Below are 12067 nucleotides of genomic sequence, written 5' to 3'. Positions count from 1 at the left end.
TTATGTCTCCATTTCTCGCCACCCATTATAAATATAAGCACAGCCTTCACAGAACTCTATAAACTACCTAATGGGAAAGATCTTTTATCAGATTAGCACAAGTCCATTTCTTGACATATGTTAGAAGCCTGAGCCTCCACAAACAGTGGAAAAGCTATTGTTTGGGGTCATGTGCACAGATTAAGAGAAATACCTGAAGCCCAAGGGTTGATCTGGATTCCCATTATACCCCAATTATGACATCCACTTAAGCACATTCTGCTAACTCTAGCCTTTAACTCCACTATGATCAAAGTAATTTTTATTTTCAACAATCATGATGAACTCTAGTGCTTCAACTTTACTAGGTCTATGTTGAAGACACACAGCAAATAATTAAGGAAACTTTCCATTTGGTATTTAACGAACTAAAAGTGTTTGTTATTTCCTAGAAAGAAGAGGTGGCTCTGACAATGAAATGATTTACATACATTTTGCCACATTATATTCCTTCTTCAAAAATGGATTCTTGAGGGGCAGCTACGTGGTGCAGTGGATAGAGCACCAGGCCTGAATTCAAGAGGACCTGAGTTCAAATGTGATCGCAGACATTTAATACTTCCTAACTCTGTGACTTTGGGCAAGACCCTTAACCTCAGTTGCCTCAGCCCCCCTCCAAAAAAATGGATTCTTCAAAAAATGAATTTAGCATTTTAGACCTTATATAAGTATTTGTGGAAATACTAGACAAGTATTTTGAAAATGTCTGTGAACAGAATTTAGGGACAAGGTCCGCAATATTCTGATCAAAATGGTGATGGCAAGGATGATTTGAGAAGCAAACATGAATGAAATTGTTACTCAAATTGATGCAGAAAATAAGCTTGAGAAACCCAAGGCTGATTTAACAGGAGTTCTAATTCATACAGTATCAGTACTAAAAAATATTAATCTTCCTGAGATTCCAAGAAATATTAGCACTGGTGACATCGATATAAAAGTACCAAACCTACACCCTCATTAAGAAAAAGGCTAATCCAGGAAGGAAAAAAGTCATTTAGATTTCCAGACAATTAATTATTTATCAAAATTTTAAAAAATAACAAAAGAGTACTCTTCTAACCTTTTGCTGTTGAACTAATTTAAGAAAAGGTATTGTATAAAATTGTATATAAAATAAATAAAGGTGAATGTTATTTATCTAGTTCAGTAGAAAATGGATACTCCTACACAATTTTTTCTCCTAAAGCACACTCTGAGGTAATAAAGTGGGCCATCTTCACTGCTACAGTATTTAGAAAATATATTTAAAGTATTCCTTTGTTATGTACAACCCCAAAATACTGGGTATTTTGTAAATTTTATGGAATTTGATGAGTGCAGTATTCTTTAACTCCTTCCATTTGTCATAATTAAGAACTATGCATGTGTGCTGCATGAAAATATTCTGTTTTGTTTTGTTTTTAAGAAAAAATAGACTCCAAATTAACTAAATTTCTGAAGAAGAAGAAAAGAAACTGTACAAGTATATAATGCAGTGGTCTAATATATTCAGAAGAATTAGTTTTGGAGTAGACTGTTGTTATTTTTTGTTTTTGAGATATTGAATCATCATCACCACAGAGCAAAAAAAATGAATAGCATCACCATGTCAACAGAAAGACCACAGTAAGTCTTTCATTCCTTTCACTCATCCCCTTATTTGACCCAAATTAGTCTATGTGCCCCATTATACTGCTTTCCTCAACCTTCCCTGGGTGGCACCAAAAGGAAGGCTCACCAAAGAAGGCAGCCTGAAAATACCCATAGAAAAGGAGCAGAAGGGGTCAGAGAACTTTGATGACAGGTTCCATGGTGAAACAAGGTCTTCCTTCATTAATCCTTACCTAGTCTTTGAGGCTAAATTTCTTAGAGAGAAAGGGAGAAAAAAAACTATTTTTCCCTGTGAATAAAAAAAATGTTCTCTGCTCCGACAGTAAGAAATAACATTTTTGCTGCATTCTAAATGAAAATTTACAATTCAATCTATCATAACTTTTTATGAAAAGTCACAAATTAAATTATGTTTTAGAAATTTGCTATAAAGATCAAAATCTATTCAAGAATACTGATAATAAAAATATTAATTCATTTCAATTAAAAGATTTTTATTTAATGCTAACTACATGAAAGGCATTAAGCTCAATGCAAAGGATACAAAGAAAAATGCAAAAAACTCACAAGAAGTTTACATTCTAATGGGAGAATGCATCACACACATAGAATGCAAAAAATTTTCAGGAGGAAGGAAACGTTTAGATTTAGGAATACAGGCAAAGACTCTCCTTGGGGTAGGGAGAATGGTACCAGCAATAAGTCCTGAAGAGAGGTAGGAATCTTATGAGACAGAGGTTTGGAAAGAGACCATTCCAGGCATAGGAGACAATCAGCATGAAAGGATGAAAATGGTAAAATGGAACTGACCCTTTGTCAAACAAAACCCATTTATTCCCTAGAAATCAGAGCAAAAATGAGAGAATAAGCAATAATGTTAATGAGTTTTGCACTATGGAGGAGAGAGCTAAGTCAAATTGCTTCTACTCTCAAATCATTCTATGGTGATGGTTGCTATTCTATTGTGTCCAACTTTTTATGACCCCATGGACCATAGCATACCAATACTGTCTGGGAGGTTTCCTTGGCAAAGATGCTGGAATACTTTGCCATTTTTGTCCTCCTATGGATAAGCGAAACAAAGGTAAACCATCTTGCCTAATTAAGTGTCCTCTCCTCATTCCAATCTCAGTGTTCTCTATCCACTGAGCCACCCAGCTGCTTTCCCAATTTATTCCACACAATTCTTTTTAAAAAATCTTTTTCCTTGAGCATATATCTATGCAAAAAATAACCAATGACTCTCCATTTCCTATTATTCCTCCACAATCTGACATGACCATAAACCAGTGACCATAAACCAAGTGATTTCTTATTCATTCTATCTACATACTCTGTACTCCAGGCAAACTGGACTCTTCAAAGTTTTCTGAGCATGTTCTTTGACTTTCCACTTCTGCGTCTTTGTTTACACTCTTCTTAAGGCTTGAACATTCTTCTTTCTCTTCTACCTATCCTTTAAACTTTAAAGTCTAATTTCAATGCTGTTTCCTATAAGAACTTTCCTGATTCCTGTCTCAACTAGGCAATAACATTTTTCACTAAGTTTGGACCAAACATTTCTAACACTTCTGATGTTCTTTATTCTTTTGTTTTCATTTAACAGCATTTTATTTTTCCAATTACATGTAAAAATAGTTTCACTTTTGTAAGATTTGTAAGATTTTGAGTTCAAATTTTTTCTCTTTCCCATCCTTCCCTCTACTCTCTCCAAGACATGAAACAATCTGATACAGATGTACAATCATTTTAAACATTTTCATATTAGTCATGTTGTAAAAGAAAAATCAAAACAAAAAGGAAAAACCACAAGAAAGAAAAAACAAAAAGGTGAAAATAGTATGCTTCAATCTGCATTCAGTAGTTCTTTCTTTGGATGCAAATGGCATTTTCCATCTCAAACCTATTGGAATTGTCTTGAATAAGGCTGTCATAGTTGGTCATTCTAATGTTCTTTCAATCCAATCCAATAAATATTTCTTAAGCACCTACTACGTGCCAGGCACTGAACTAAGCACTAGGAGTATAATTAATTAAAAGAAAACAGTCATTATAAAGGGGCTTACAATCTAATGCAAGGAGACAACACAAAAAAAGGCAGGAAATTAGGGATCCGCGGCAGGGAAATGGGATTCACAAAGAATAAGTAACATCAGCATTTGAATCCAGGTTCAACTCTAGTGTTTTTTCAACTATACGAGACTCCTCACTAAATCTATATAAAATATATGAATTGTTTCATGTTGCTGAGAGAGAAAAGCATATAAAGGACACAAATAAACATGTGAAATATGGCAGTTTTTTTGTTTTCCCTACCTTTCTCTCTGCTACCTGCATCTTTATCCCATACTTCCCCACTCTAATCTGGACCTGAAAAAAAAAAAAAAAAAAAAAAAAACAATGAACAAATGATGCTGAAGAATCTTGGTTCTACCTATCATTTTGAATTCTATGAGGAAGAATCTGAAGATCAAAGCACTAAATTTGCATTATTTACATGCTAATGATGTGAAACAGATGGAAAGCAAAGGTTGTGGTGGGGAGATCATGGAGTGAAAAATATGAAATAATTAAAAATTAGGATTAAAGGAGAACAGAAATTTATCTTCTCACATTACAGAGGATAAAAATCAAGACAGCGATTTGCACAGAAAATTGCTGAAGCTTAGTGTATGAATATGGGAAGGCAATCCAGTGATTAAATGATTTCACTTAAAAGTTTTTGGAAGTTCTCTTTGATGTCAATTAATCTTTCCTGTGATTCATGAAAGGCCTGTAAAGGAAATGGCAAATATAGAGGGGAAAAATTTTTATGAACTTCTACAAATGCAGCAACTTGAGACTCCCTCACAAATGTAGATCTTTAAGTTTTTACATTTTCTTATACTTATTTTTATTATGTTGAAATATATTAACATTTTAACAACCTAATTCTGTCAACTGTAAAAGTCTGTGGGTAAGATTAGTAAGCAGAGGGTACAGAGGGAGGCACAAAAAGAGGCTAATGTCATAGCCATAAAGAACTGTTTAACAGTTGAGAAGAGAGCATTAGGCAGCGGAAGAGAGAATAATTAAATAGCCATTAAGTAACTGGATAAAAATCTGACTAGAATAATCTGTACAAAGTAGTTATTAAGCCTAGGGAAAAAAAAAAGAATTACCGCTTTTCAACAAAGTGAAATCACAAAACAATTCTCAGAATGAAGGTAGAAGATATGCCTAATAATGATGTGAAGAACTTATGTTGTATAAAATCTTTCCCACATCTGAATTCTTAGACCTTAAAGAAGAGAAAATTAAACAATTATCTAATAATTGGCAGAAATCGAGAACCTCGAGAGCTCCCTGCTGCTTCTAAGGATAAGAAGCTATCTCCTCTAAAACAACAAATATACATTCTTTCTAATCAATTAGGGCTTGCTTGCTGACTTCATAAACAAGTACACATAGTTCTGTTTATGAAAATGAAGAAAAATTAATAGAAAATTAAATATCTTGAATTGCACTTTCCATCAAACATTAATTTTGACTCAGTGAATAACTCATTCTCTTTACACCAGTATACTTATTTCCATCTAATAATTGAAGAGAAACTTAGAAGGGAAATGTGGACAATACATAATGGCAGAAAATAACTCTTTGGAGAGGAACAGTCTCCTTCTAAGCACTCATAATCTTAATTTTAATCATAACCTACTCATGCTATAATTTTAAATCATCTTTGATTCTTCCCTTTTTCTCTATAACCAAAAAGTTATCAAGTTTTGTTCTTTTGATCTCCACATCTCTAGTCTCTATCTCTTCTTTCTACTCTGATCTACCATTTTTCAGGCCCTCTTCCCCTCATTACTTCAACTCTCTCACTTTTCCCTATTCATGGAGCTCCATTACATAATCTGTCCTTTACATTGCTGACCAAATAAGTCTTTCTAAAGCATAGGTTTGATCATCACAGTCTAGATCAAAAATTTAGCTATTCCCTGTTGTCTCTAAGGACCACAACCACATGTCTCCCATAATATAACTCTAGATGATCATTTCAATTTTCTTTCACATTCTACATTCCAGCCAAAATAAATAGTTACCAAAATAAATAGCTTGGTCATCTCCCATACTGAGATATTCCTCATCATCTCTGTCTATCAATATCCTTTTTTTCCCTCAAAAGACTCGGCACAGGGGCCACTTCTTTGCTTTAAACCTCTCTACCCCCAACTGAAAGTCTCTTCTCCTTCCTCAAAATTCTTCTAAAAATTTTCTGAATCTTTCATTTACTTTTGTTAAACTTCCTTCTGCAATATCCAATTGTAATAATTTATATTACAACCTTAATCCAGTTGGATATAAGGTCCTGAAGGGAAGGAATTTGTGTCATATTTTACTTTTGTATCCCCCATTAGCAAATATTTAATGAATATTTCTTGAATGAATGTATACAAGAATAATTTATAATAATCTTCAGAATATGTGGCTGTGCTTAAATTGTAATTTATTTGAAGGGAAAAGGAGATCATAATATGAGGTACTGTGGTAGAATGCAACTAAGAGTAGCATAATGGAAATAGCACTGAAATTAGAATCAAGCACTTTGTTCAAATCCCATTTCTGCTTCTTACAATCTGTGTGATCTTGGGCAAGTCACTTTGCTTTTGGGGATCTCAGTTTCCTCTTCTACAAAATTAGGGTCTTGGATTAAATAATCTGTAAAGTCTTTCTAACTCTGAATTTTACGATCCTGTAATCTATCTCAAGGAGAATTATGGAGTTAGCAAGTGTCTTGTTCTATCCAGTGGTAGAGTACATAGCAAAATAGCCTGGGTTGATGTCTAGATGGAACAGGAAGTACCATATGGTCTGATGATAGCTAGGTATAATGATTTGGGTGAGTTACCAACTATAGTTAAGGAAAATGTATTACCTTATCATCAAATCATTCTCTCAAGACAGCAACAGATGCACAAGTGATTTATTCATATCACATAGATGCTACCGACTGTTTCAGGTTTGAAATTTTTCTCTTCTATAAATCAGTCCAATCTCTTCTGCAATTTTTGGGTATGCATTAATAACGGTTATGTAGAACCAGGAGAACATCATACACAGTAACAGCAACATTGTGTGATGATCAACCACAATTAATTTAGCTCTTTTTAGCAATACAATGATCCAAGACAGTTCCAAAAGACTCACCAGAGAAAGAACCATGGGGTCTGAATGCAAATTGAAGCATACTATTTTCTGAGTGGGGGTGGGGGTGGGGGTGGGGGTGTGAGTGTGGGTGTGAGAGAGAGGGTGGGGGTTGGGAGAGAGGGAAGGAGAGAAGGAGGGAGAGACAAAGGGAAAAATAGAGAGAGAAAGTGTGTGTGTATTTGTATGTTTTGTGGCTTTTTCCTTTTGTTTTGTTTCTTCTTTCACAACATAACAAACATGGAAACATGGCTGCATGATTGAACATGTATAATCTATATTAGATTGCTTGCCATATTGGGGAAGAAGGGAGAGAAAAAAATCTGGAACTCCAGATCTTATAAAAAATGAATGTTGAAAATTATCTTTATATGTAATTGGAAAAAATAAAATACTATTTACCCAAAAAAGTGATTGTGCAGTAAAAATCATCCATATGTAAGAATCACAGAAGCAATGCAATTGTAATCACATAAAAACTAAGAAACAAAAAAGCAGGAAAGTTACAAAGAGAATTATAAAGATATTACTTTGATATTGTGAACTCTGTTTTTTTAAATTGCTTAAGTTCAAGATTCAGAGGTCTATAGCTGATATTCATGATTGTTTCTTCTTTGAGAAAAAATTTTATGCACAGTGTCTTAGAGAAATTCTTGTTCATATTTGTGGTCCCTTCCAATTTGAACATTCAGTGAAACTGACTCTATAGAAAGAATTAAATAAATTAACTATAGGACAATGATTACTGTTATCACCTCTTTATTGCTTCTATTGTGCCTTCCCACATAAATGGAAGCTAGCAAGTTTGTTGCTTTTTTAAAAATGTCATTATTTTTAAAATTGTCTTTATATGGGACCTACGTGTAGGATAAATTGCCACTTCATCATTTGCTAAAAACCCATTGGGGCTTCAGATAAAAACATGGTTAATATATAAAATGAGTGCTCAATTTTTTTTTACTCAATTGCCATTTAAAAAAATAAAAATAGAATTCTATCAGAAGCACTGTTGAAAAGGATGTATTAATACAAGACATGGCATATATGTTAATACCTTTCTCACTAATTCTTAACTACCTATTCTTTATATTTGAAAAGACTGTATCTTTCAAATCCAACTTGAATCTCTCACATACTCATACTCAGATCCCTTTCTGAACTCTAGTGTTTTGAGCTAGATTGCCATCTCAAAAAGTTTATCATCAGCTTTCTTGTTATTGTAGGGTTTCTTTGCCTCCATCAAAAGTAATGTACTTACCCTGCTTGGATCTTATTGATGACTTTGGTTTATTTTACCAGAGTCCTCAATTATTTTTCCCTTTCCTTCTCTCACTTAGTTGCTAAAGACAGTAAGAAATAATCATATTCTCACACCACAACATGAAACTCTGTGACTACCAGGATACTTTCACACTCCAGATAACATTCTCACAGCTAGATGTGTAAAATATAGTAGTCATCGATATACAATCATTCTTTAGCAACCCCTGCATATACAACACACCAAGAAAAACTATTGAACCCTAAACCAACAAACAAGACATGGATATTTTTCTAGTTATAAACTGCCTTCTTTCAAAGTAACTACATCTCTTTCTAATGGTAAGTCTAAGCTCTTCCAGGAACATAACTTTTAAAAACACCATTTATGTAAACCTCAAAAATCTTAGCTATAATATAGTTTTACTCATACTTGGTTATTCAATATTTCAAAACATTACCTCAAATATTTCCAGTCAAACTCTTTTAACATCCCAGTTTCTTTATTTATAAAAATCAATCAATCAACATTAATAAAGTACATATTATGTGTCAGGCACTGTGCTAAGTAGGAATAATGAAGTTGAGAATAACCAATAAATTAATCAGCTGGTAAGAAACACTATCAAACATAATAGCAACAACTAGCATTTATATAGTACTTTAAGGTTTGCAAAACCCTTAACAAATTTTATCTCATTTCATCCTTGCAACAGTCCTAGACGATGAGTACTAGTATTTATTCCCACACTATAGATGAGAAAACAGAAACAGATAAAGATTAAGTGGGATCATATAACTACAAATTATCCAAGGCTGGATTTGAACTCAAATTTTCCTGTCTCCGGGGAATTTTATAAAGCATAATAAGAGTAGAGTATATTTTAAATTTAACCAATGAATAAATTTACAAATCAGCCAGCTTGATCCCTTATTATTTTTCCCCTCTGAGTTAACTAAGTACTCTGAGTTAACTAAGAATTGTACGAAATATTGATTCTTCCTATTAATTCACAGGCTTTTCTCTTTAAAAGCCTAGATACTTTACACAGTGGAATAGCATGCAGTATATATGTGCTATCTTCAAGGTTAAGTCTAAGTTATTGGATCAATAAAGTTATTGATTTGCAAATAATAAGATTTACTGGTAGGCTAGTCCATTCATAAATAAAATGCTATTTGAAATCTGTAAGTGCAAAAACTTATCCAGAAAAAGGGGACTAGGGTGGGAGAAGAATGAAAGGACAAAAGAAGTCAGAAAAGTAAACCCCTGACATTACCACTAAGTAGGGACATGGAATGGAACAATTTCATCTGGATTGGAAACTCAAATGAAACAACTTATCTAATGCAGATTGATACTTTTTTATATAATTTATAATCTAAGAGCTGTTTCTTTTTTCTTTTTTTTTTCTTTTTTTGCTGAGGCAATTGAGGTTAAGTGACTTGCTTAGGATCACACAGCTAGGAAGTGTTTAGTGTCTGGGGTCACATTTGAACTCAGGTCTTCCTAACTTCAGGGCTTTTGCTCTATCCACTGTGTCACTTAGCTACTCCTATGTTTCTTTTATTTTTTCTATTTAAGAGTATTTTTTCCAATTACATTTAAAGATACTTTTCAACATTCACTTTTATAAGATTTCTAATTTTTCTTCCTCTCTCCCTCCTCCTTCCTCTTCAGAGAACAAGCAATCTGATCTAGGTTACACATGTACAATCATATTAAACATATTTCCACTTTAGACATTCTGTGAAAAAAAGAATCAGAACAAAAGGAGAAAACAACAAAAAAGGGAAAAAAGTGAATATAATGTTTTAATCTGCATTATCATAATTCTTTCTTTGAATATGGAGAACATTTTTCATAATGAGTTCCTTGAATCATTATATTGCTAAGAAGTAAGTTAATTATAGTTGATCATCACACAATGATGCTATTACTATGTACAATGTTCTCCAGGTTCTGCTCATTTCTCAGCATCAGTTCATCTAAAATTTTCCAGGTTTTTCTGGAATCAGTCTGTTTATTATTTCTTATAGAACAACAGAATTACATTACATTCACATATAAAACTCAATTTCCAATTCTTTGACACCAAAAAAAACTGCCATAAATATTTATATATATATATGCATATGTAATATACATATATATATACACATATGCATATGTGTGTATGTTTGTATAGGTCCCTTTCTCTTTATTATATGATCTCTTTGGGAGACAGACTTAGTAGGAGTATTGCTGGATCAAAGGATATGCATTTAAGAGCAGGGATTCTTAAACTTTTTTGAGTCATAGTCCCCTTTCACAGACTGGTATAATCTGCAGAACTCTTCTCTGAATCATCTTATTTTAAAATTCATAATTCAAGGAAATGCCTATTTAGAAGCAAGAGAAAAAAAGAGATGTACCTTTTTTTTTCCTTATACAAGTTCATAGATTTGCTGAAATATATCCAATATATACTATCCCAAGTTAAGAATCCTGGTTTTACATTACAGTTGAGGTGTCAAACATAAGCCATGATATGCAGTCCTAACCACATTAAAATGTAGGCAATCCACACAGAATTCCCGATCCCTATATTTTTGTCCACCTGCATTTTTTAATTTCCTTCACAGGCTAATAGTACACTATTTCAAAGTCCGATTCTTTTAGTACAGCAAAATAACTGTTTGGACATGTATACTTATATTGTATTTAATTTATACTTTAACATATTTAACATGTATTGGTCAACCTGCCATCTGGGGAAGGAGATGGGGGGAAAGAGGGGAAAAATTGGAAAAAAAGGTTTGGCAATTGTCAATGCTGTAAAATTACCCATGCATATAACTTGTAAATAAAAAGCTATAATTTAAAAAAAAAAAGAAAGAAAAAAAAAGATTCATTTCTTCAGTGTATTAGTAAATCTAATGATGACCTGTAAAATAGTAATATCATTCATTTATTTGTTATTTCATTCAAACAATTCTATGAAAAGGTAGTATATAAGTTGGACCAGCATGATTCATACAGGATTCAGGCTAGTTTAGGCCACGGTTTTCATCATTGCTTACTTCTCCTGTTCTGCAGTATCATGTGGCTTCTGCAGCCAATATTTTCATCCTTGCTTACTTCTGTTCTGCAGAGTGCCACGTGACTTCTGCAGCCAATGGTTAATGCCTAGGTGACTTTACTTAGATGGTTTAAAAGCAGTATATTTTTAAACAAAGTCCATTCCTCACACAGCCCCACTTCATCTCATCCCAATGCCACTCTAGGAAAAAATATAGGTAACTCAAAATAAATTTAATATTAACCTTAGACTAATCAAAGAATTAAGTTAATCAAATCAATCAACAATCAGTTATTAAGTGCCTACTATGTACCAGGCACTATATTAGATGCTAAAAGGTATCTTACTGAGCAGTTAGTCTAATCCAGACCTAAACAAGAATCCCCTCTAGAACATTCACCAAAATGAGATATGCAATTTCATACATGGGCAATGTATTGATTTGTTTTATGAAAGACCACATTTGAATTTTTGAAAACCCTTATAATTAGGAAATCTTTTTTTCTTATATCAAGCCAAAGCAGCCTATTTACAACCTCCATCTACTGTTCTTAGTTCTGCCCTGTGGGACCAAATGGAACAAAGTGAATACTTCTGCTAAATATTTAAAAAGAGCTCAACCCTTCAATTCTAGATCATCTCTTCTCAAAGCTAAATATCTTTAGTTCTTTCAACTGACTTTTATAAGGCATTGCCTTCACTATCCTGATCACCCTCTTTTGAATGAATTCTAACTGGTCAACATTGTTCAAATGTATCCTTACAATTGAACACAATATTTCAAGTTTGGTTTTGTGGAAACTACAATACTTCAATATTTGAATGATCTGTGATCTTAATATGGATACTCTTTCCAACAGGACAAAGAACAAACCAACCATATCTTCTTATTTTGTGTGATTCTTAAATATGCCTTCCTATAAGTT

At 33.1% G+C, this 12067-nt stretch overlaps 1 protein-coding gene and 1 pseudogene across 4 annotated transcripts in view; one reads left to right on the top strand and one right to left on the bottom strand.

Annotated features, from left to right (window-relative positions):
• Nucleotides 1–12067, bottom strand: part of LDLRAD4 (low density lipoprotein receptor class A domain containing 4) — a 578057-nt gene that overhangs the window by 401072 nt on the left and 164918 nt on the right. For 3 of the 4 annotated variants that reach the window (XM_051970507.1, XM_051970508.1, XM_051970510.1), the window contains one exon: nucleotides 3949–4002. The exons of the other annotated variant lie outside the window; for it this stretch is intronic. The gene's annotated coding sequence lies outside the window, so the exon portion shown is untranslated. The remainder of the gene's footprint in view (nucleotides 1–3948; nucleotides 4003–12067) is intronic. 4 annotated transcript variants of the gene reach the window in all.
• Nucleotides 286–1003, top strand: LOC127546973 (AP-3 complex subunit sigma-1-like; annotated as a pseudogene).

The sequence above is a fragment of the Antechinus flavipes genome, chromosome 1, assembly GCF_016432865.1.
Source record: "Antechinus flavipes isolate AdamAnt ecotype Samford, QLD, Australia chromosome 1, AdamAnt_v2, whole genome shotgun sequence".
NCBI classification, from domain to species: Eukaryota; Metazoa; Chordata; class Mammalia; order Dasyuromorphia; family Dasyuridae; genus Antechinus; species Antechinus flavipes.
Note: the sequence above shows the minus strand (reverse complement) of the source record. Positions and strands in the feature narration are given on the sequence as shown.